At 42.0% G+C, this 25801-nt stretch overlaps 1 protein-coding gene and 1 long non-coding RNA gene across 3 annotated transcripts in view; both read left to right on the forward strand.

Annotated features, from left to right (window-relative positions):
* The first annotated feature begins 3348 nt into the window (after positions 1–3348).
* On the forward strand, positions 3349–18485 carry LOC128315618 (uncharacterized). The gene is made up of 3 exons (XR_008298560.1): positions 3349–4120; positions 4797–4858; positions 18321–18485. It is a non-coding gene; the product is annotated as an uncharacterized LOC128315618 (long non-coding RNA).
* A 1034-nt stretch (positions 18486–19519) lies between these two features.
* Positions 19520–25801, forward strand: part of GCM1 (glial cells missing transcription factor 1) — a 49347-nt gene continuing 43065 nt past the window's right edge. The window contains exon 1 of one of the 2 annotated variants that reach the window (XM_027057565.2): positions 19520–19639. The gene's annotated coding sequence lies outside the window, so the exon portion shown is untranslated. Of the gene's footprint in view, positions 19640–21393; positions 21850–25801 lie in introns of those variants that run through there. The other variant, XM_053222687.1, reaches the window with a different exon arrangement.

Below are 25801 nucleotides of genomic sequence, written 5' to 3' on the forward strand. Positions count from 1 at the left end.
AGCCACGCTGGCCTTCTATTATCTCTCAGACTCCCCAGGGGCTTTGCAAATTGTTGTAACTTCTTGGAATGTTCTTTTCACACTTATCAGGCAGCTGTCTCCTCTTTACTGGGACCTCAGCCCAGCATTAATTTCTCAAGAAAACTTCCCTGACATACTAGTAGAGGAGCCTCTTCCTTCAAGTTGCTTCCTTTCTGTTGTTTGTCTTTGTAGCCCATAATATCTGAAATTCTCTTTTTTGTTTATTTACTGGAATGTACATTCATTAAGTTGATTTATTTCATCACAGTGTTTCTAGTACCTAGAATGGCACATAGTAGGACCTCATTAAATATCTGTAGACTGACTAGCTGACTCTTAATTATATCATTGCCCCATAGATACAGGCATGTGTGTGTGCACACACATGCACACGTGCACACACACACACACACACACCTCACTCAAGGTCACACATAATCTCTGAACTTATCTCTCACTACTCTTTGCTTGCTCACTCTGCTAAATCAAAACAGGCCTGAACCCCACTGGAATCTTTGCTCTGGCTGTCCTCTCTGCCTGAAACACTCTTCCCTCACAAATCCTTAGAGTAAACCCCCTTTTTTGAATCTTTGTTCAAATATCATGTTCCTAATGAAGCCTACTTGGTGACTATATTTACAATTGCTGCTCAGTCAGTAGAGCATGTGCCTCTTGATCTCGGAGTTGTGAGTTTGAGCCCCACATTGGGTGAAGAGATAACTTAAAAAAAATAAAATATATATAAAAAAAGAACTTTGCCTATAAGGGGTGCCTGGCTGGCTCAGTCAGTACAGAGTATGCAACTCCTGATCTCGGGGTTATAAGTTCAAACCCCACGTTGGGTGTAATGATTATTTAAAAATAAAAAATTTTTTTAAAAAATTGCAATTTACCCCTGTTGAGCAGTGGGCTTCCAGGAAATACCGGGAAAACAACCTATTAATAAGACAAAGCTGAGTTTATTCTCACTGCAACAAAAGAGAAAGAGGATGCACTTCCATGAAAGAGTCTTGGAGCTCAGAGGGTGATGTTGGGATGTTTATGAGGTCTGAGAAGTTGGGTTCAAGGCAGTTCTCTCATTGTAGGGCCTTAATTAAGGTGGTATAAAGAGCATAATATATTTTAGAACTGGTGGACATAGAGCAAGGAGAGGATTACAGGTGAATATTTCAAAGAGTCTTGGGGAGTAAGTTCTCATTGGTAAGACTGTTCAAATGGGTTTCTAGAAGAACTGACAGAGATAAGAAAGTTTGTGATAATATTTGTTTATGCAGGTGGGAGTGGGCTTTCTGTCTTTTTCACGGACATAAATATCTCCCAGAGGAAAGATTTATGGTATGTTTACCCTTTCCTGGGAGTAGATTAGAATACCGCCTGGAATATAGTAAGTCTTCAATAATTAAGTGTTGAATGGATGGATAGTAATGGCAATACTTTTATTCCCCAAAGTGAAAACTATCATTCCAGCCAAAAAATTTTTCATGCTATAATGGAAAAAATGATTTTAGTTTTACCTCTTATAGTCAATTCTATTGAAGAATTCACTTTCCTTTTCCAACCAAAAGAATGGCAACTAATCTCAGTGTAAAGGTTAGTGAATGGAAAAAAATATTTGCAAAAGGCATATCTAATAAAGGACTTGCATCCAAAATAACTCTTGCATCCAAAGAACTCTTAAAACTCAATATTAAGAAAACAAACAACTCAATTTAAAAGTGAGCAAAAGACCTGAACAGATACCTCACCAAGGAAGATAAATGGATGGCAAATAAGCATATAAAAAGATGTCCTACATCATATGTCATTAGGGACATACAAATTAAAACAACAATGAGAAGAAACAAGAAGAATGAGACACCACTAAACAGTTATTAGAAAGGCTGACCTACGGAACATTGCCAACACCCTCTGGTGACCTTGTGAAGTAACAGGAGCTCGCACCCATTGCTGGGGGGAATGCAACAATGGCAACTGTGGAAGACAGTTTGTCAGTTTCTTACAAAACAAAATATATTTGAGGTGTCTGGGTGGCTCAGTTGGTTAAGCATCTGACTTCAGCTCAGGTCATGATTTCACAGTTTGTGATTCGAGCCCTGCATCGGGCTCTGTGCTGACAACTCAGAGCCTGGAGCCTGCTTCGAATTCTGTATCTCCCCCTCTCTCTGCCCCTCCCCCACTCATGCTCACCCGCTCGCTCCCTCTCTCTCTTTCTCTTAAATAAACATTACCAAAATATATATATATACATATATGTATGTATATATATATATTCTTATCATGTGATCTGACAATTGTGCTTCTTAGTATTTACCTGAGTGAGTTGAAAACATATCCACACAAAAATCTGCACACAGATATTTATAGCAGCTTTATTTATACTTGCCAAAACTTGACAGCAACAAAGATCTTTTTCAGTAGGTGAATAGATAAACTGTGAAACATCTAGACAATGGAATACTATTCAGCAGTAAAAAGAAATGAGCTAGAACTAATAAATTAGTTCAGTAAAGTTACAGAGTACAAAATCAATACACAAAATTTAGTTGTATTTCTACACACCAACAGTGAACTATAAGAAAGAGGAATTAAGCATCCAACTTTGGCTCAGGTCATGATCTTGAGGTTGGTGATTTCAAGCCCCACACCGGGCTGTCTGCTGTCAGTGCGGAACCCACTTTGGATCCTCTGTCCCCCTTTCTCTCTTCCCCTCCCGCACTGTTTCTCTCTTTCTCTCTCTTTCACTCTCTCTCTCAATAAATAAATAAGCTTGGGGCACCTGGGTGGCTCAGTCGGTTGAGCCTCCGACTTCAGCTCAGGTCATGATCTCACGGTCTGTGAGTTCAAGCCCCACATTGGGCTCTGTGCTGACAGCTCAGAGCCTGGAGCCTGCTTCGGATTCTGTGTCTCCCTCTCTGACACTCCCCCACTCATGCCCTGTCTCTCTCTCTCAAAAATAAATAAACATTAAAAAAAAATTTTTTTTTTTAAAAAAGGCTGCATACTGTATGATACCAACTATCAGACACTCTGGAAAAGGCAGTAAAACATCAATGGTTGCCAGGGGATGGTATGATACTATGATACTATGATGTGTATACATGTCCTTATACATTTGTCAAAACCCATAGATTGCACCATGCCAAGAGTGAACTCTAATGTAAATGGGTAATGGACTTCGGGTAATGATGATGTGTCAATGTAGATTCATCATTTGTAACAAATGTACCACTCTAATGTGGGCTGTTTATAGTGGAGAAGGTTGGGGGGAGAGGGTGGGGTGCAGGGGGCAAGGGGTTATACAGAAACTTTGTTTATTAAACAGGAACTTTGTATTATACTCTCACTCTTGCTGTGAACCTAAAACTACTTTAAAAAACAAAGCCTATTGGGGTGCCTGGGTGGCTCAGTCGGTTAAGTGTCTGACTTCGGCTCAGGTCATGATCTCATGGTTTGTGAGTTCAAGTCCTGAGTCGGGATCTATGCTGTCAGCTCAGAGCCTGGAGCCTGCTTTGGATTCTGTGTCTCCTTCTCTCTCTGCCCCTCCCCCACTTGTGCTCTGTCTCTGTCTCTCAAAAATAAATAAATGTAAAAAAAAAATTTTAAAAACCCACAAAGTCCATTTAAAAGGAAACAAGGAGTGAATGGATTTGGGAGAATATTTGGCTTCCAATGATATGTATTACTAGCATAAAACAATCAAAACTATATCTTGTTCCATAATCAAGAACTAAATTGAGGCCATAAAGGTATTCTGTTTACTTATCAAACAGATTTGTGAACTTTTGTCCACCTGGGCAAAGATAGAAGAAGGGAGTTAAAAAGCTCTGCAGCTGTAGGCATTTTTAAATGCTGGGAGGCTTAGCTAAGAAATCCTCTAAGAACTTAGAAATAAAAGGGAAAGATTACCCTCATAGAGTTCAACTATTATGGTACACGGAAATGCAAATGAGCTAAAAAAGAGAAACTGTCTTACAGGCTCAAAAGATTGTTTCCAGGGAAAATACCTACATAATTTAAAAAGGAAAAGTGTCAATCCAAGACTGGACTGTTGGCTAGAAGAACATCATCATTATCATCACCTTCATTGTCAAAACAATGGGTAAGCTTTGTTGAGTTCAGACTATAGGATAAATATTCTTAATTATCACAACCTGTTGAGGAAGTTGATATTTGCTTAGAAGGAAACTCAATCTCCAGATAACATGTCTCCAAAATCTACACTCCTAACAATTATGATATACTACAGAAATTGGCAAACATTGCCTCTAAATGGTCAGATAATAAATGTTGTGGGCTTTATGGTCTCTGGATATTTCTCAGCTCTGCTGCTGGAGCAAGAAAGAAGCCAGATACAACATGTAAATAACACTGTGGCTGTGTTCTAATAAAACTTTACTTATGAAAACTGAAATTTGAATTTCACCTATTTTTCATTCATCATGAAATATTCCTATTTTTTCCCCAAACATTTAAAAGCATAAACACTATTTCTTACTCGAGGATTTACAAAAATAGGCATCAGGAGATATTTGGCCCAGGGAGCCCTAATTTGCAGATCTCCAGTGTATTACCATTCAACTTTGAAAAAGTAGTCATAGAATCCCAACTTGGCAGTGTCCTTCCAAGTGCATCCCCAAAGAGAAGGAATATTACCACTGGACTAGAGTCTATGTGGACAGGGACACATTAATGCTAATATCTGATATTTATTGAGGACAACCGGGTGCCGAGACAGCTCTGTGCTTTACTTAGAGTGTCTCATGTCATCTTCATAGAAACTCCATGATGAAGTTACCTGTATTTCCTCCTCTTTATAAAGAAATGAACCACAGAGAAGGTAAGTAGCATGTCTGAAGTCACACAGCTAGTTTGTGGTTGAGTGAGGATTTGAATTCAGGCAGTCTGACTCTACAGCTTGAACATTAAACCATCGTGCTGAACTGCCTCCCGTTACACATTTAACCTCAGTGCCTCTCTCATCCAACCCCACAGATTTCGTGCTGTCTCTCTAAAAGGCCCACTTGGTCTGCCTTTGCTTCAGCATTGTCCTGTAGCTTGATTGCTTTCCCCAACTCTTTTCCTGGGTCCCCTTCATCCTTCAGGGCTTAACTCAGATGTCACGTCCTAAAAGAGGCCTTCCCTGATCAGCCAGTGGACAGAAGCAACACACATACACACATGCACACACACGCATGCACACATGCACTCTCTCTCTCCTCCTTCCACCAATTTCTGCTTATATAGCAGTTATTTCTATCCAAAAATTTGAAATTGTCTTATATATTCATTTGTCAAACTATTTTATTGGATGTCCCCATTAGACTGCAAGTCCTTGTCCATCTGTTGAATACCCAGTGTCTATAGTGCCTGATACACGGTAGTGTATCAGACACTGTAGTAATGATATTCTCCATTTACCAACTAACTTTCAAATCCAGTTCTAATCGTGTTGATGGGGAGAGATGTGTTAAAATATAAACTGAAGCACAGTAAAAATTTTAAGAGGGGCACCTGACTGGTTCAGTTGGTAGAGCATGTGATGCTTGATCTTTGGTTGCCAGTTCGAGCCCCATGTTGGGTATAGAAATTACTTAAAAATAAAATTTTAAGGGGTGCCTGGGTGGTTCAGTTGGTTGTGTCCAAGTCTTGATCTCAGCTCAGCTCATGATCTCATGGTTTGTGAGTTTGAGCCCCACATAGCGCTCTGTGCTAACAGCACATATCCTGCTTGGGATTCTCTTTCCCTCTCTCTCTGCCCCTCCCCCACTTGCACACACAATCTCTGTCTCTATCTCTCTCTCTCTTTTAAAAATAAACATTCTTAAAAATTAAACTGAATTAAATTTAAAAATTTTTTGAGGGTTTATTTCAGCAAAAATCAATCCTAATCCAGCAATGTCAAATCAGCCATGATTAGAAGCTCTCCACTGACAAGAACCAAGGGAAAAACTTACAGGGAAAGCAAAGCAAGGCAACTATTCCATTGGCCATAGCTTAAGTGGTTGCCTTATTTGGGAAAGTCTAGCTGACTGTTTGTGATTGGTTGTCCTTAGATTTCAATTTCTTAACCTAGAGGCATTATAGGCTCAGTTTTGGTTCTTCTTAATAGGCTACTAATGCACTGAAGCCACCTCAGTCTAATGATCTCCTTGTTAATTAAACATTTGTGATAATGGAAAGAATAAAATGGAGTAAGCATTGCTAAGAGGGTTATTTCAAATGGAGCTGGGGGCACCTGGGGGGCTCAGTTGGTTTAGTGTCCCAACTCTTGCTCTCAGCTCAGGTCTTGATCTCACCGTTCATGAGTTCAAGCCCCACATTGGGCTCTGTGCCGACAGTGTGGAGCCCGCGTGGGATTCTCTCTCTCCCTCACTTTCTCTGCCCATCCCACACCCAGCTCACATGCATGTGCACATTCTCTCTCTCACTCTCTCTCTCTCAAAAATAAATAAATAAGATGGAGCTAGTATGACACTGAGGATATGAGGCTTATGCAGGTCTTATGTCTCAAATTCTTGGGATTTTTCCTGAACTCAGGTAAGAGCCAGGGCACCTGCTACATGTTCTATATGTTACAGTGGACATAAATGGACCCCCACCTAACACTAGCCCAGCTAGACCAGCACCAATTACCCTTCATTCAAAATAACTTACATAAGTTCCTTCTTTCCTCTTGAAAAACCCTAACCTCTTTTGTCTCTCCAGAACACACTTTTGATTTCAGTTGAATCTGTGTCCCTCAGGTTATAATCCCTAAGACCCCAAATAAATGCACAGATTCTATTTTGCAGCTTGCAGTTTTGTCTTTTGTTGCCAGACACTTGCTACTCCTATGAAAACTTCTGGTCCCTGCATAGGGTGAATTATTTCAGTGGATCAAAAAAATAACTATTCTGCTCACGATGTGATTTCCAAGGCATCGTGACCACAGTGTGGGAATCGGCACCACACAGTGCTTCTGGCCCACTAAATTACATCATCATTGATCCATCAGCTTTCTATTGACACTCCAGTCTCTCAAGTGGTTTAGTTATTCCTTATCTTACCCTGAAGGTGTCGCTGGTCCTTGAAAATGGAAGGTCACATCTAGCCATTAGGAAATTAGGCTATAGATTTTTCCTTCGAATAATTCCTCGTAGGGTCACCCAGACAAAGCTGAGCTTACCAAACTTATGGAATGATGCCCCTGACATGCTCCTTATCAATCTTTTTTTCCTGTAATGACAATCTCCCTACATCACCCCTTTCCCTCCTCTCATCTTCCCTGACTTCTCTCTCCTGGGCAGCCGCGTCCTAATGAAGTAATCCGACGTGCCTGCATGCCTCTTACATCACAGGGACCTCACTCCGTGAGACCTTCCCAAAAAACACAAGTGTGACAAGAGCATACATAATATGTGTGAGTGGATGATGTATGATGCCTTTTTTTTTTCTTTCTCTAGTTCTCAAACTTTGCCTGAATTGGTTACATTATTTTCTAATTTCAAATCAACTTTTAAAAGTTAGACTAAGTTGGGGCGCCTGGGTGGCTCAGTCGGTTAAGCGTCCGACTTCAGCTCAGGTCATGATCTCGCGGTCCATGAGTTCGGGCCCCACGTCGGGCTCTGGGCTGATGGCTCAGAGCCTGGAGCCTGCTTCCGATTCTGTGTCTCCCTCTCTCCCTGCCCCTCCCCCGTTCATGCTCTCTCTCTGTCTCAAAAATAAATAAACGTTAAAAAAAAATAAAAAAAAAAGTTAGACTAAGTTATTACTAAGTCAGGGATGGCATAATTCTATGCTCAGTCATTTGCACATAGCCTTCTCAATTTTTGCCATTATTGAGTACCACCTGTGTTATTGTATACTTAATAACTTTTACTAAATTTATTCACATTTTAAGAAGCTAAATAAATATATCTTAAAATTACATGTGACATAAAATAGAAAATTCATCTAATATAAAAGTAAACATAAGTATAAAGTAACTGTACAAATATAAAGTAACTGTAAAAAGAAATACAGCAGAAATGAAAGGATATTCTCCAATCTGCTTTAATGCTATTGCCTGCTGAAAGCTGGGAGCCTTTGTTAAAAGGATAATTAGCAAGTGTTAGGGATCTTCTCATTCACTTAATCAGAATGATCGAAGGAGCATTAAGTCATTGTTAATTAATATAATGGCCCTCATATCTTTTATTGGGTCCATTTGCACTTTAATGAAGTCATCTTAGGAGACAATACCTTGACTGCAGGGAAAGAATTCTTTCAAAATTGTATTTCAGATGCAGGGGTCTGGTGGGGGTGGAAACATTCTGTGTGTGCAGACACTAGGGTTAAGTGGGGTGAGTAGGCGGTCTCTTCCTGAAGGTAATGCATTCTAAGGTGCACTAAATTGTCCGGCCTTGGACACAGGCCCCACAGGCAGGGATTAAGGCGCGTAGTGACAGTGCACTTATTCCCAGCCTGGGTCACTCAAGTCGCCTACAAGGTCCTGACCACAGCTCCATGGCTCCTCATACAGATATTCACGTGGGGGAGAGCATGTATTTCTCTCTCTTTCTAATGGAAACCCTTATCACTATCATAGGCAGGCGGAAGAGAAAATTACAGCCAAATGGAGAGCAAACGAGGTTCTACAGAAGTCGAAGCAACACTGGCTTTATAGCTTTTTTTCCCCTTTCAATTTATTCTTTGTTCATCGCTACAGTTGGTGGTGTTAAATGGCCTCGAGTCCTTGGACCCCACAAAGGCAGAAACCAGCTGGACCCCAAATTTAAAAGCACAGGCAAGGCTTTATCGGAACTTATGCTCGAGTTCGAGAGAAGCAGCAGAAAAGAATCCTCAGGCTGACTCTCCGGGGAGAGGTCAGGGAGGGGCTTTCAAAGAAATTTCGGTGGGAAAAGGGTGATATATAAACAGGTAGAGGCCGGGATTTATTAGCACCAGTGTGCTTAAAGGTCCTGCTTCTTTGGCAGCCGCATGCCTAATTAACATGTTAAATCTCCATCCCTGGGCATGATTTTTAATATTATAATGAGGGGGGAAAGTCGGTGAAAGTTCAGCACAGTGAAGGTCCGTCACGGCACAGACTAGTTTGGACTGGTTCTGAGCTTGCTCCTTAGCTGGTGCTTTCCTCTGCAGGAAAAGTGCTAACAGCCTTCAGGCTGCAGAGAGTTTCCCTCTCTCCACAGAGGCTTGTTCCCAAGGTCCCCAACCCGCTCACCACCATCACTGAAGACCTAAAGAACAGAAAAACGTATTAACATGTAGTGAAAAGAGCTCTAGATTTGGAAGCAGGGGACCTGAAATCTGCTCTTCTTTCAACACTTCTTAGCTGTTTAATCATTAAATTGATTACCATGAACAATTTATCCCATGACATATCATCTCTCTTCTCCCATTAAATCTTCCACTCCCTCCTTGTCTGAATGGATTAGCCTCTGAGGGCCACAGTTAGCTCCTGTATAAGATAAGAACAGTAATATCTATCCCCTCGTGCAAGGTGGGTGGGGGGTCTGGACAAGGTCAGTTCTTGTACACATCAGTTCAGTGATCAGAGAATCCTATGAATTAGAGAAAGCCAGCTGTAAGCTGGTGCCTGGTTCCCAACCACGAGGCAATGATAAAATATGCCAATGATGAGATATGCCAATGTTTGGCAGCCATTAGGACAAATAGTTACTTAGAGATAACCAGTATGCACCCTACCAATGCTGAAGATAATTTTTATTGAGAGTAGGCACACCTCGGAGATAGTGTGGGTTCAGTCCCAGACCACTGCAATAAAGGAAATATCTCAATAAAGCGAGCCAAATGAATTTTTTGGTTTTCTTGTGCATATAAAACTTATGCTTGGGGGCAAATGGGTGTCTTAGTTAAGAGTGCAACTTCAGCTCAGGTCACGATCTCACTGTTCATGGGTTCGAGCCCTGCATGGGGCTCTGTGTCTACGGCTCAGAGCCTGGAGCCTGCTTCAGATTCTGTGTCTCCCTCTCTCTCTGCCCCTTCCTCTTTGCAGCTCTCTCTCTGAAAAATAAACATCAAAAAATTTTTAATGAAAAAACTTATGTTTACACTATACTATAGACTATTAAGTGTTCAATAGCATTATATCTAAAAAAAAAACCTCATAATGTAATTAAGAAATATTGCTAAAAAATGCCAACCGTTGTCTGAATCATGATCACTGATTACAGGTAACCAACTGTAACAAATGTAATAATTATAATAAAAAAAGTTTGAGGGGTGCCTGGCTGACTCAGTCGGAAGAGCATGAGACCTAATCCCAGGGTCATAAGTTTGCGCCCCACAGTTGGGTGTAGAGATTACCAAAAATAAACACATAAATACTAGGAGAATTGCCTTCAATTTGTAAAAAAAATTGTGATTGTCTGCAAAGTGCAATAAAGTGAAACACAGTAAGAGTTTGCCTGTATTTACTTCTCACAATGGCGCCATGAATAAGTTTCTATTACTACTCCCGCTTAAAGGTGTAGAAACCAAGGCAATCTAAATCTGTCTGACTCAGGAGCTGTGCTGTCTGCACTAACATACGACTTAGGAAAATGGGCATAAGATGATACATAAACCACTGCCTTGCCCTCTAAACGTTGCACCCTAAAGTGGGGGCAGAGTTGGGGGCACAAACACAAACAATATGCCAGGTAGAATGTAGTCAGAGCCAAATAAGGCTGTTGGGAGAAAGGGTTCCTTCTGGATGGGGATGTGTGGGCAAGAGCAAGGACCAGAGGGCCCAGCTTCCATATCTGTACCAGTGACTCCCTGGGAGGGAATGGGGAGGGGCAAGCAAATAGAGCGGCTTGATGGTCCCTTTCATGCCTGATCTGCCACGTGTGTTCTGACATTGATCAAATTTAGCATCCCTAATAGGGGACCGTCCGCAGGGGCCCCTAATGAGATGCAAGAGGAAGCCCACTGCCCCACCTATGCAGGAGTCTTGCTCCTGTCAAATTAAACAGGAAGGCCATTAGACATGGGCAGCTGTAACACACGGTGTCTTCATTAGCAGCAAACAAGATCCAAGCCTGAAAGCTCTTCAACGTTACGAAATCGAAACCTAAGGACAACCAATCACAAGCAGGCAACTAGTCTGTAAGCTGTAGCCGATCAATAATTTCCTTGCCTTACTCTCACCTTTTCTGCACACAAGTCTCTCCCCACTCCTGTTGGTGGAGCGCTCCTAACCACTTTCGGTTTGGCGCTGCCTGACTTGGAAGTAAATAAACTCTTAAAATTTTTTAATATGCCTTCATTTATCTTTTAACCACGCCACCAATAGTCTAATCATGTCCTCAGAGCTAACTTACATGAAATGCAAGATATAGAGGAGAGGGGCGCCTGGGTGGCTCAGTGGGTTAAGCGTCCAACTTCAGCTCAGGTCCTTATCTCACGGCTAGTCAGTTCCAGCCCACATTGGGCTCTGTACTGACAACTGGGAACCTGGAGCCTGCTTCAGATTCTGTGTCTCCCCCTCTATCTGCCCCTCCCCGGCTCACGCTCTCTCTCTTTCAAAAATAAATAAACATTCCCAAAATTTTTTTTTAGAAATAGAGGAGAAAGTTCAGTGACCCTTCCACCCCCCACAAAGGAGGTAAAGAGACAAGTCCAAAATATGCAAATGATCTATAGAAAAAAGGCTGTAAGTCAGTGACGTGGGGTCAAAGGACAGAGTAGCCTCATGTAATGTAGACCCTCATTCAAAGAATCTGACTGTAGAAAGACACTTTTGAGAGAATCGGGGAAGTCTGATTATGGGTGATGTAGTAAGTAATACCAAGAGGAAGTCACTTAGTCAGAAGTGATAGTGGCACTGTAGCTGTATAAGAAAATGTCATGCTTTAGAGATCTATCATGCTTTTAGAGATTTGATACAACTTCAAGCACCTTCTTAAACAAACTTTAGCAAAAAAAGGAAAAAAGGGAGAGATATAGAAGACATTGGCACAATTTTGATACTGTTGAATTTTGGCAATGACTCTGTGCAGGGTCACTCTACTAGTCTCTTTCTAACTTTTGATGTGTTTGAATATTCATTAACCAACTAAGGAAGACACAGAAACCTGTTTGCAAATGTTTATGACAGCCTTCTTTGTAACTGCCCCAAACTGGAAACAACCCAGGTGTTCATCAACAGGTGACTGGATAAACCAATAGCCACACAGTGCAATATATTCAGCAACAAAAAGGAATGATACGACGTGGAAGAATGACAAAAGCCTTCTGAATGGAAGAAGTCAGATTCAAAGCCTATGTATTTATTTCTTTTTAATGTTTATTTATTTTTGACAGAGAGAGAGAGAGCACACGTGCAGGCAGGAAGGGCAGAGAGAGAGGAAGACAGAGGATCTGAAGCAGGATCTGCATTGACAGCAGAGACCCTGATGTGGGGCTCAAACTCATGAGCCAAGAGATCACCTGAGCCCAAGTCGGACACTTAACCAACTGGACACTTAACCAACTGAATCACCCAGGTTCCCCCAAATCCTGTATGTTTATATTACATTCTGTAAAAGACTAGTGGGACAGGAAAGTCATCAATGGTTGACAGGGCCTAAAAGGGCAGGGTGACTATAGAGATAAGGGGAATTGGGGGGGGGGGGGGGTAATAGAAATGTTCTATATCTTGGTGATTATATGTATAACTATTTATATTTGTCAAAATTCATAGGTCTTCCCAGCAAAAAAAGGTGAATTTTATTCCATGTAAATTATATCTTAATAAACCTGTCTTTAAAAACAAACAAAACAGGGGCGCCTGGGTGGCTCAGTCGGTTAAGCGTCCGACTTCAGCTCAGGTCACGATCTCGTGGTCCGTGGGTTCGAGCCCCGCGTCGGGCTCTGAGCTGATGGCTCAGAGCCTGGAGCCTGCTTCCGATTCTGTGTCTCCCTCTCTCTCTGCCCCTCCCCCGTTCATGCTCTGTCTCTCTCTGTCTCAAAAATAAATAAAAAACGTTAAAAAAATTAAAATAAATAAATAAAATAAAAACAAACAAAACAGAGGGGCACCTGGGTGGCTTAGTAGGTTAAGCTTCCAACTCTTTATTTTGGCTCAGGTCATGATCTCACAATGTGTGGGACTGAGCCCCATGTTGGGCTCTGGGCTGACAGTGGGGGAGACTCTCTCTTCCTCTCTCTCTGCCCCTCCTCTGCTTGCATTGTCTCTCTCTCTTTCTCTCTCAAAATAAACAAGCAAACAAACAAACACAACAGAATGAAGCCCAGAGTTAAAGAAGAGAGGGAGGGAGGAAGGAGAGAGAAGGAGGAGAGGAAGATACTCTGCTGAGCAGTTTTGGAGCCTAGAAACCAAGAAAACCTCCTCTGGAACACAGACAGTGCAAGGTCTTAATTCCTCTTGAGAGTCACCACCTCCCTGTGTCTATTTCCACAGCCTCAGGGAGGAAAAACAAAAAAGATAAATTCTGCTTCCCCTTTTCTCCAGTGTTTGCTCTGCTTGCTTCTCAGTGTAGTCGCTGTCTCTTTGCCTTCTTCCTCTTCTTCACCTTTTTTCGTTACTCTTCATTACTCTCATCTCTTCTCCTAAAATCAGTGTTGTTTGCTGAAAGCAGGGGCTGAAACATTTGATAATCACCTTGATATAACTAGGACAGCCTGTTTCAGGGACAGAACAAGCTAGCAGTGACCCAGAGGTTTTTGTTAAGGAATCTGACTATATTAATCTAAGTAAATGAAAGAATGAAGAAGTATCTTTGCTGCTAGCAGTCTGGCTAAGGATTGATGGGAAAACATTCAGGAAGAGTTAAATGGAAGACAGTGGGGTTCCCTTGCCAGCATCCTTCCCAGACAGTGGAGAATTTGTTCTGATTTCCATTTTGGCAAATGGGTCTCATATCTCACTAGGCTGGAGCCCCAGACCCCCTCAGGACATGTCTCAGACGAAGAGAGTTGCCTAATCACAACTGTTTATTTCATCCTAAATTAACAGTCCTAAACCCTTTGCTGAGCTTTTTCATGAGATCAAAGTACATTTGTTAAAGACAGAAAGTTGATTGGTTAGCAAAATAATAAACTGTCTTATCTTCAATTTCCATATCTAGTTGCTCATTTCTTGTCATGAGAATTTGGGGGACCAAAAGCAATTGAACTACTCAGAAGTGTTATTTTCATTTCATATTTAAAATTTTTATTATTTTAATGTTTATTTTTTAAATATCAGAATGAATGATCCATTCCAATGGTTCAAAAAGTAGGTGGAGCAAAAAACAAAAGTTGGAAGGACACTTGGCTGGCTCAGCGGGTGGATCATGTGATTCTTGATGTCGAGGTTGTGAGTTCGAGTCCCATACTGGGTGCAAAGTTTACTTGAAAATAAAACCTTGAGGGGTACCCGCATGGCTCAGTCGGTTAAGCGTCCAACTTCGGCTCAGGTCATGATCTCACAGTCTGTGGGTTCGAGCCCTGTGTGGGGCTCTGTGCTGACAGCTCAGCCCCCAGAGTCTGCTTCAGATTCTGTGTCTTCTTCCTCTGCCCCTCCCCCACTCCTCTGTCTCTCTGTCTCTATCTCTCTCTCAAAAATAAACATATTAAAAAAAAAAGAAAAGAAAGTCTTTTTAAAAAGTAGGAAAAAATTAAAATGAAAAGTTTCCCTCCCCATCTACCCAGGACCCCCTCCTTAAAACATGTTTCTTTTGTATTCTTCCAGGGATTTTAATGATATGAATATGAATATTTACTTACCCCATTTCAAAGTGTAAACTTTCTATTAAAGTACATACAGGGGCATCTGCGTGGCTCAGTTAGGCATCCAACTTCAGCTTGGGTTATGATCTTGTGGTCTGTGAGTTCGAGCCCCGCATCGGGCTCTGTGCTGACAGCTTGGAGCCTGGAGCCTGATTAGAGCCTGATTCGAGTTCTGTGTCTCCCTCTCCCTCTGCCCCTCCCCAGCTTGTGCTCTCTCTCTCTCAAAAAAATAAATAAACATTAAAAATTTTTTTAAATAAATAAATAAAGTACATACATATGCTTAGAGAAAAAAGTGCACAAATCACAAGTGATCAGCTCAATATTTTTTCTCAGAATGAACACATGTAATCCTAGATCAAGAAAGAAAACTTTACCAGAATCTCAAAGTCCATGGCCAGACCACAAGCTCACACCCTCCACACGATCCTAATTTCTAACAACATAGATTGAACTTTATATAATACAGTGTGTATTCCAATGTACCTAGATCTTTCCTTCAATACTATGTCTGTGAGATTCATCCATGTTGTTATACGGAGTAGTAGTTGATTTATTTTTGTTGCTGAAAAGTATTCCATTGTATAAATAATATACCTCACTGTATCCATTCTGCTATCGGTGGACATAGGGGTGTGGGGCTATAATGTCTAGTGCTGCTGTAATTGCTCTTGTATTTTGGTGAATGCACATAAACATTTCTGTTGCATACCTAGGAGTAGATTCGCTGGGTCACAGGATGTGTGTATTTGGCTCGTGTACATATTAACAAACGGACCTGCATTTTGCAGTTCCAGTTGCTCTATGTCCTCAACGATACTTGATATTGACTATTTTTTGCATTTTCGCCATTCTTGTGAATGGTTTCCACATACATGTTCCTAAAGAATAATAGCTGAACAACTTTTCATATCTTTGCTGGTCATTTGGATCATCTCTTGGTAAATAGGTATTTATTTAGGCCCTTTGCCCATTTTAAAAAGCAGTCTGTTTATTTTATTTTTTACCGATCCGTAGTTCTTTATATTTCTGGCTATGTATGTTTATTACGTATATTACAAGCAGCTTTTCCTCTCCACCGCCTCCTTTTTACCCACTTGACGGTATCCTCTGCTAAACAAAAGTCCTTAGTTTTAATGTAGTCCTATTGTAAATTTCACTATTTTGTAGCTAGCACTTCTTGTTTCCTGCTTTAAAACTCTTTGACTTCCCAAGCTCATGAAGATATTTATCTATGTTTCTTCTGTTACCTCAGTTGTTTTGTTTTCAGATCTCTAATCATTCCGAAGTGATTTTTTTTTTTCTGAGTGGATTTTTGTAAGCGAGGGGTCAAGATTCATTTTTTCTTTTTCCATACGAATATCCAGTTAACTTAGCACCATTTTTTGAAAGGATTGTCTTTTTTCTGCCACACTACAGTAACACCTTTGTTGTATGTCAGTTGCCCACATGTGTGCGTTTCTGGACTCTACTCTGTTTTATTGGTCTATTTACCTTTTGTTGCACCAATAACACACAGATTTAACTACTAGAGCTTCACAGTAAGTATCTCTTTCCTCTGGGTTTATTGAGGGATAATTGATAAATACAATTGTAAGATATTTAGAATGTACAGTGAGTGCCTGCCTATTGTTTTGCTTATTTATATAACACATCCATCACCTCACATACTCACATTTTTCACTTGTTTATTTACTTATTTATTTATTTAATTTCTTGAGAACATTTAAGTTCTACTCTCTTAGCAGATTTCAATCATACAAACAGTGTTATCAACTCAAGTCACCATGTTACCTATTTGATTCTCAGGCCATATTCCTCTTACATTGAAAGTCTGTACCCTTTTACCAGCCTCTCCCTATTTCCCCCACCCACCAGTCCCTGGCAACTACTTTTCTACTCTCTGTTTCAGTGAATTCAACTTTTTTCATAATAAGTCTTGATGTCTGATAGTTTAAATCCTTTATCTTTGGGGTGTCTGGGTGGCTCAGTCGGTAAAGCATCCTACTCTTCATTTTGGCTCAGGTCAATGATCTCACTGTTCATGGGATCAAGCCCCCTGTCAGGCTTCACGCCAAAAGCCCAGAGCCTGCTTGGGACTCTCTCTCTCCCTCTCTTTCTGCCCCTCTCGGGCTCACACTTGCATGTTCTCTCTCAAAATAAATAAAGTTAAAACAATTTTTTTTAAATAAATCCCTTATCTTTGTTCTACTTCAGGGTTGCCTTGGCTCTACTTGGCCCTTTGCGTTTCCATATAAATTTTACAAGCAGTTTGTCCCTCTTCCCAATGCCTTTTAAAATTTAAAAAAAAAATTATTTTTTTCAACATTTATTTATTTTTGGGACAGAGAGAGACAGAGCATGAACGGGGGAGGGGCAGAGAGAGAGGGAGACACAGAATCGGAAACAGGCTCCAGGCTCTGAGCCATCAGCCCAGAGCCTGACGCAGGGCTCGAACTCACGGACCGCGAGATCGTGACCTGGCTGAAGTCGGACGCTTAACCGCCTGCGCCACCCAGGCGCCCCTCCCAATGCCTTTTTAATCTAAATAATAGCATAACAAACATACAGGTCTGCATCTTGCTTTTTTCCAACTTAACAAGATATGTCAGAAGGCTTTATATAACTACCTAAAGAGCTTCCCTATTTTATTTTTTGAAAGCTGAATAGTATTCTATAGGATGGATGAGGCATAATTTATTTTATCAACCCCTGTTGGGGGAGAATGAGGTTGATTCCAAGATTTTTCTCTCATTCTTACTTCCAGTGAAGACATTTAGGCTTTATGTAAATTGTTTTATCTGGTGGTCATAAATAGAAGTTCACAGATATTAGTAAATTTTTCTTATTATCTATCTACTAGGAATAATAAAATATAACAATACAGAATATATTCAAAAAGTCCTTTCTGGGGATTAGGAAGAGTCCTGTGTAGCTATTAGCCAATATTCACCATTTAGCAATTACAGTAGTTGATGTTAAAAGTAACTAACATTTGTACAGAGATTTAGGGCCATAGAGTTATTTAATACAGTCATTCTAGCTGCATTAGTCTCACCAATGAGTCAGGGATGTATTATCACTTTCATCTTACAGATGAAATGCAAAGAGGTCAAGTGACTTGCCCAAGGTCTGTAAGCAGTGACATGGGGTAGCCAGGATTTGAATTCCAGTTGTCTGATGTAATGTCTAGCAAAAAGGCAACTGAGCATGTATATTATTTAACGCATTAGAGCTCACTCCAAACTGGCTCCATGACATCATTTTTTAGACTAATTGCTCAAAACTAAAGCCAAGTTTTCCAATTATAATCATGACTCTCAGGAAAGTTATATTTTAGTTCTGTCTTCTTAACTTAGATTAGGTTAGCACATTTTGAACAGATTTTAATCAAACATATTCTATTGATCCATTGAGGGTCAACATAAAGACATCTGCAAAGGGATCTGACTCAATATTTCCCACATCAAGTACAGAGGGGGGCCAAAACCTAATTCTTAGATTACTACCCATTTATTTTACTAAATGAATACTTAATCATACTTCGTGAATATTTTACTTAACTGTTTTACCTAACATTTTTTTAAATGTTTATTTTTTAGAGAGAGAAAGAGAGAATGAGTGAGAGAGATGAAGAGAGAGAAGGGAACAGAGGATCCGAAGCAGGCTCAGGGCTGACAGCAGGAAGCCATATGTGGGGCTCAAACTCACGAGCCATGATATCATGACCTGAACTGAAGTTGGACGCTCAACCGAGTCACCCAGGTGCCCCCATTGACTTTTATTTTAAAAAACAGGGCAGACAAACCAGAATCACGCATCCTGGGGCTTCCGGGGGAGCTTTACCTGGGTTGAAGGAGTTGCATTAGTCAACTCATCTGCACCCAATTCCTGATCAGGGACTGGTTTTGAGTCCCAAAGGTCAGTAATAGACCCAGGCACTTTCCCTTGGGAATCACTTCAATTCTTTTTTCAAAAGGTCTGTATTTAACAATTTCAAGGAGCCCTTTAAATGCAATTATCTTAGGTAGGAGGGGCAGTTCAGTCTAAATGGCCCTGACCTCTGCACCCTCCTATTCCATTTGATTATGTGCCTGCCTATTGTTTTTGTTGTCTAACACAAGGAAGCTTGGGAGCAATGAGGAAGAAAGACAGCTAGGGGCTCTCCAGGCCCACTAAAGTGTCCTATCTATCCTTTTTCACATTGCATTATTAATACAATAACAATGCTTACTTAGTTATCTGCAGCATATGATTTTTTTAAATGCATAATACTACTACTGCTGGATTGATGTTTCTTGTATTTAATTATTAACTAGTAGAGATTCTGCAGTTTTAATGAGAACTAATGGTAACATATAAAACTGTCTTCCTCCCCTCTCCCTACAAATCTTAGGGCCAATTCCAGCCATACCCACGTATTGGAGGGGGTGAGTGTACCTTTGGGCACAGCAGGGCAGTCTGTTTACCAGACTCCCCAGACTCCCTCCTCCAAAGCTTCTGATGCAAATCTGAGACTCCAGAGCGGAAGTGGGAGGAGCTTGAGTTTGGGGTTGGTAGTAGCTTTTCTACTGGTTTGGTCCTGAATTTCTCTTCTAGGTAAGATAATCTAGATCTGGACTGTGGCGTTTGGTTCTCCTGAAAGCAAAAGACATCGTGTGCTCTAAACAGTCTTTAGATTTTCTAAAACAAAGAGAGGTTCTCTGAGATCATCTGCCACTGGTGTAGCCTAGGGAATGTGATCTGTCCAAATTATTTAGGTAACATTTTTTTTCCCTGTATTTTTTCTGTCTCCCTTCATTGTATTTTTTTTATTCTCCAGCATTTCCCTTTGCCCCAGATCTCCCGCCAGGCCTCATCCAGTTCACCTCGAGTCTCTTCTACTACAACCTCATCAAGGAAGCCTTTAAACCTGAAAAAAGTAAGTGGTTTGTTATATGTTTACTTCTTTGTGTATTTTTTTAAAGAATCCTACCTATTTAAATAATTTGAAGTTAATGTTATTTAAAGGTGTGAATTATTTTAGGGACAAATGGAATTATAATTATGAGCAAGGGTCCACTCCTAACTTTTCCTTTGCTCTTATTTTGGGAAGTCCTGCCTTGGTTTGCAGAAATTTGCTTTCCTTGTGGACTCCAAGAGCACATCTTGGGTGTGAGTGAAACTGGCATTCTCCTGACCCTCAGGAATAGGAACAGGTAGCCACGCGGGAGAGCTGGAAACAACAAATACAGTGTGTGGGGTGAAAAAAAAAACTGAAGTTCTCAATTTCACTTTCGAACAATAACTTGTGATTTGTGCAGGCTACTTAAACTTTTTGAACATTGGTATCCAGACAGGTCATTAAAAGACAAACTGAGGTATACTACCGTTTTGAAGTCAGTGAGCAAAAATCGATTCCATTCGGGCAGCCCCACCCCGGAAGTGCTTCGGAGCCCTCTGCTGACCTGAGGCAGGGGAAAGGCTTGGGTGAAGCCCGGAAAGGAAATTATTTGATTGGCTACCGCTTACGGCCTAACTGGCTGTGATTGATTATCTTTAGGTTTTGATTTCTTAACCTTGAGGCACTACAGGCTTAGGTTTTGGTTTTCTTATGCAAGCCACCAACGCGTGAGGGCCATTTCGGTCTAATGGCCTCTTTGCTCAGTTAACAAGGTAAACTGGAGATAGCGCGTAACTCTCAAGGCTATTGAAAAATTGAGTAAAAACGTGAAGGTGAAATCACGTAGTAAGTAGGCATTCAATTCATTCGACATGTATTTGTTGTGTGTTGGTTTCAGGCTTGGAATGAAATACTTGAAGAGAACAAAACAGACCAAAATGTATTGTTTCGTGCAGTTAACGTTCTAGTACATTGCAGAATAAGTAGGTACCTAGGAAAATAAGTCAGAAGTTGTGTTTTGGTTTTTTTTTTAAGTCTGTTTATTTTGAGAGAGCGCATGGGGGAAGGGCAGAGAGCCAGAATCCCAAGAGGGCTCTGCGCTGTCAGGGCAGAGCCCAACGTGGGGCTGGAACCCACCCACCATGAGATCATGACCTGAGGGGAAACCAAGAATCGGTTGTTAACCGTATGACTCATCCAGGCACCCCAATATGTCAGAAGTTAATAAAGCAATGTCATACAGTAGAGCAGGGTCTGAGAGGTAAGGAGGTCAGTCAAGGTAAGTCACACTGAGAAGGTGACATCTGAGCAGACTTGAGGGTGACAGAGGTTTACCAGGCTGCTAAGTAGAGAAAGGAAAAGCATTGCAGATAGAGGGAATAGCCAGCACAAAAGCCCCAAGGGGAGCAGCCTTGTCTTGTCCCAGAAGCAATGAGCAGGCTGGTGTATTGTGCTGAGTTAGGGACAGATGAGATGGGGTCAGAGAGGTGAGGGGTCGGGAGGCAGCGCGCTAGATCAAGTAGAGCTTTGGAGGCCATTAATCCGCTTTGGCTTTTGCTCCGAGTGAAATGGGGAGCCACTGGAGGGCTTGATAGGACTTCCCTTTAAAAACGCAAGGGCGGAAGGAGGGAGCGCTGCCAGGGGAGTTTGCTTTAATCTCGGTGAGATTAAAGTGAGGGGAGGTAAGGTAAGAAATGGTGAGCCGCTGGACAAATTGTAAAGGTAGAGCCAACGGACTCTCCTGACGGATTCTAGGTGGCACAGAAGGGAAGAGCGGTCAAAGCGATTGCAAGGATTGAGGCCTGGAAGGAAGGGCGGGCTTGCCTGTCACCGGAAGCGGGAACACAGGCCGCGGATGGAGAGGATGGAGAGGAACGCGGGTGTCAGCCCCGGGCTGACGCGGGGACTGCCAAGTTGATGTTGCTGTCTGTTAGAAGCTGGCCTGGCCAGGCCGGTGGGCAGCTGGGTAATGAAGCTCGGACCTCAGGACGGGGTTCAGGGCTGGGGGTGTGCATTTGGAAACATTAGCGTAAGAGCCTGCAGGAGCCTGCGCGCCAGAGAGCAGGGGTAGGGACAGAGGTCTTGGGGCCTCTGGTGATAAGGGGAGAAGAGGAACCAGGAAAAGAGATAATGAGGAAGCGCTCAGGAGGTGGGAAAAAAATCTAGAGGGTGTGGTGTCTCTGAAGCCTAGTGAAAAGGAGCTTTGGGGCCACGAGAGTGATCCACTGTGTCCTGCTGCCCCCCACCAGGTAAGATGGGGTGAGAACTGGCCCCTGGTGCAGCCTCACTGTGGCCGTGGGACCGAGGTGCGTGCGGTGCGTCTTCGGGGGTGAGTGAAGGGCGAAAGTATAAGTGAGACGTGGGGAAGAAGACGTGTGGCCCTCAGGTGCAGATAATTGGGGATTTTTGCTGTAAATGAGAGCAGTTAATTAGTAGGGGCAGAAGGAGGCCAGAAAGAAGTATTTTTTGATTTGATCTTTTTGTTTTTTGGGAGGTTTTTTGGTTTTGTTTTTAAGATTGGAGAAACAACAGCTTTTTGGTATGCTCACGGGAGTGATTTAGCAGACTGGGAAAAATTGATGAGGCAGGGTTGGGTGGAATTAGCAGGGCAATATTCCTGAGTAGGGAAGAGGGATGGGATTAGGTGGCTTTGGATTGGAGCACAGATAGATGAGGGGTCAGCAAACTTTTCTACAAAGGGCCAGACAAGTAAATATTTTAGTATGTGCGGATATACAGTCTCCGTTGCAACTATTCGGCTGTGTTGCAGAGCCGATATACACGATATACAAATGAATGGGCATGGCCATGTTCCAGTCAGACTTCATTTAGGCTCACCGAAATTTTAATCTCAGATGATTTTCACATGTTGCAAAATGGATTCTTGTGATTCCCCACCCCCACCCCAATTATTTAAAAACCAGCTACCATCCTTAGCTGGCATGATGTACTGAATGGCCCCCAGGCCATGGTTTGCTGACTCCCAATCTGGGTGACAGACAGGAAAGTTAATACAGATGGATACAAATAAACTGGGATATAAGTGGGGTGAGGAGAATCTGGGAATTCTGCTGAGTGCTTCGATCTTCTGTTTGGTAGGGCCCTGAGAAAGAGGAGAAAGTACAGAGTTTTGAGGAGAGAACAAAGGGCATAAATACAGAATGTGACTTCACCAGGAACCTAGTTAGTAGAATGATTCTCCATGCAGCATGAAGGCCCCCTTTGAGGTTTGTAGTCATGAATCTGAAGGGAGATCTGTTCAGTGGGATTGTGTTTTTCTCCAGCCACAGTCGGCCACACAGGTGGGGACACAGAGGTGTCAGAAAGTTGGGCTTTCGCAGCTGTGGTTTTGCCAAGGGAGTTTCAAGGCAGGAGGCCTAAGAAGTTGCGTTTACACAGGAGAGTGATAGTGTAGCAGGATTCTCGCACAGAGAGTCGTGACACCGAGACTTTTCTTTCCAGGAAGCAACTTTATTCCTGCCGGCACCGCTCAGTTGGGTTCACACCGAAGAACTGAGCCCTGAATGCCACGTGGCATAGTTTTTTACATATTTTCCACTTCTTTGTCTCCCATGTATGATTACATACAAACATGTAGTCTGATTAAATGGTCTCATGTTACAAGGTTGTGAGGGATGTCACGTATGTGTATAACCAGGTTGCCTTAAGGTTTTTGTTTTTGTTTTTCTTTCTTTCCTTAGGGAGGGGACCCTACCATGATAGTCTTAGGGTTGTGAGGTCTAGCAAATAAACCAACAGGATGCCCAGTTATGTTTGAATTGCAGCTAAACAACAAATAATGTTTTAGTATAAGTATGTCGCATGATTAAGAGGGAGGAAGAACATGAAGCAGTCAAGGCAGTGTTACGTGTTGGGGCATCAATGGATTGGAGGTTCTAGTCTGGGGGAAGAATGTTGGAGAGGGCCACCAGGAAGCCGGGAGGTAGAATCGAATGCTTGACCTTGAGATTATGAGCAGTTGCAGCTACTGGTGACAAGGTTTAAGGTTTAGGGTTCAGCCATAGGGATGAGTGAGTAACATTGGGTAGAGGACAAGATCCTTGGTAAGGAATTCAAGGAACTCACCGTTCTTCAGAGGGATCATATGCATAGGTAGCATATTGATAATGCCGGAAGAGGGCTGGAATAATTGCATGCTTCCCTTGTATCCAGCCAGCACCATGTCAGGACGTGAGATAAAGATGAATCAGTGTTCGAGTCTAGGTTGACACAGAAAGGCCATTTAGAACTAGGTCAGGGAGGTCCTTGACTGTTATGCTAAGAAATTTAGGAGCATTAGTTCAATATCTCTCCCCTCCCCTATGACAAGAAATAATGAAATCAGCACAACTCATCCATTTGACCTACCTGAATATGATAGGTTTTATTTTTATTTTTAAATTTTTTTAAGATTCTATTTTTAAGTAATCTCTACACCCAACAAGGGGCTTGAACTCACAACCCCAAGATCAGGAGTTGCATGCTCTTCTGACTGAGCCAGACAGACACCCAGAGAGGTTTTAAATATGGACTCTAAACATTATGTTACAATATTACATAAACTGGGGTTGGGTAAATTGCAGTTGGTTCTTTTTAAGCTTTCATAATCTTCTGGTTACTTCTAAAATGAAAGTAATTTAGAAGAGAGTTTAAGGGTTTTGTTTTGTTTTGTTTTGTTTTGTTTTTTGACTGGAACAAGTGAGTAAAATCATACTGAACAGAAAGAGGAAGTCCTTGAGCCCTTAAAATCTGCACCGACACCTGTGGCCAGCCCCTCCAGGTTGACCTAAGGAGGGGTTGACCTAAGGAGGGAGCCAGCATGGGCGGGGTCTGTGACCTGAACAGAGGTGTCAGGTCAGACCTTTGAGAAGAAGGAGGGGCAAGCTAACATTTTTTTGCTAATTAATGTCTCTGTACTGCTTCAGTATGCACTCACCGCCCCCCGCCCACCAAATAGTAGGTACAAGCTGTAACTGTCATTTGGAAACAAACTAGAAGTCAAGGAAGACATAAAGGGGCCTTTAGAGGTGCCAGGTTCTCAAACTACAGTCCGCGTTCTGCAAGATGTTGGCTAAGATGTGCGGCCGCTGCTTAAGGAGAAGTAAGCTTCACCTTGTTGTCCAGTCAGAAATGGAAAATTACTGGCTTATTTGCACAGTATTGATAGACTAAGTTCAGGAGGAAACTGCTGCTTCAGTAGAAAAGCAGCAAACCAGCAGCACTTGCAGAGACCGTTACTGGGGCCTAGAAGGGATGCCCAAGCCTTAAGTGAACGGGAACAGGTGATGCTTAAAAACCCCCAACCTAAGTCCAGAGACTAAGGCACAGAAAGCAGAGAAGGGGTTTGTGCAGAGCGCATCCTCAGTCCTAGCACAGCTCTTGGCACTGATGGATCAATAAATACTTGTTGAGTGAATGAATGAATACAGAATAGTGAAAGAAATTCTCTGGAATTTCCTAGGTTATATCTTTTTTAAGTTTATTTATTTGGAGAGAAAGAGAGAGAGAGAGAGGGGGGGGGGGGCACCACAAGCGGGGGAGGGGCAAAGAGAGGGGAAGAGAGAAAATCCCAAGCAGGCTCTGCATTGGCAGGGCTGGAATCCACGAACCCAGAGATCATGACCTAGGCCGAAACCAAGAGTCTGATGCTTAATGGACTGAGCCACCCAGGTGCCCCTCCTAAGTTGTTTTTGACTATTAACCAGATATGTGGCCTTGGGCAAGTTAATTAACATCCCTGAGCCTCAATTTCCTCATCTGAATAATGAGACTAATTCTGGTCAACACCTCCACACCTTTTGCAAAGATCAAATGAGATAGCACTTCACAGTTAAAAGTTGTGACTGTTGCTGTTGCCCTTAGGAAAAGACCTAGGGAGCAGTCATTGGTGGGAGCAGGTTTTTAGAAATAACATGAGAATTAAAGGTGGCGGGGGGGGGTCTTTAATATTTTTGGAAACTCTGGAACCTAGGAGAGAATTTTCCAAGTAAAAAAAAAGTCGTTTGCTTTCCACTACATGTCGACTCCTGTGGAAGACAGTTTTGTATGTGTTACCTAGAAACAAATCGCTGGAGATTTCAGGTAACATCCTGAAAAAATGTAACAATGTGCAAACAGCAGCAGGTAAACAGTGGAATAAGGACTTCAAACCAGACTATCAGATGTCAAAACCCATATTATTGGGGCACCTGGCTGGCTCTG

This window comes from Acinonyx jubatus, chromosome B2 (genome assembly GCF_027475565.1).
Source record: "Acinonyx jubatus isolate Ajub_Pintada_27869175 chromosome B2, VMU_Ajub_asm_v1.0, whole genome shotgun sequence".
In the NCBI taxonomy this organism is placed as follows: Eukaryota; Metazoa; Chordata; class Mammalia; order Carnivora; family Felidae; genus Acinonyx; species Acinonyx jubatus.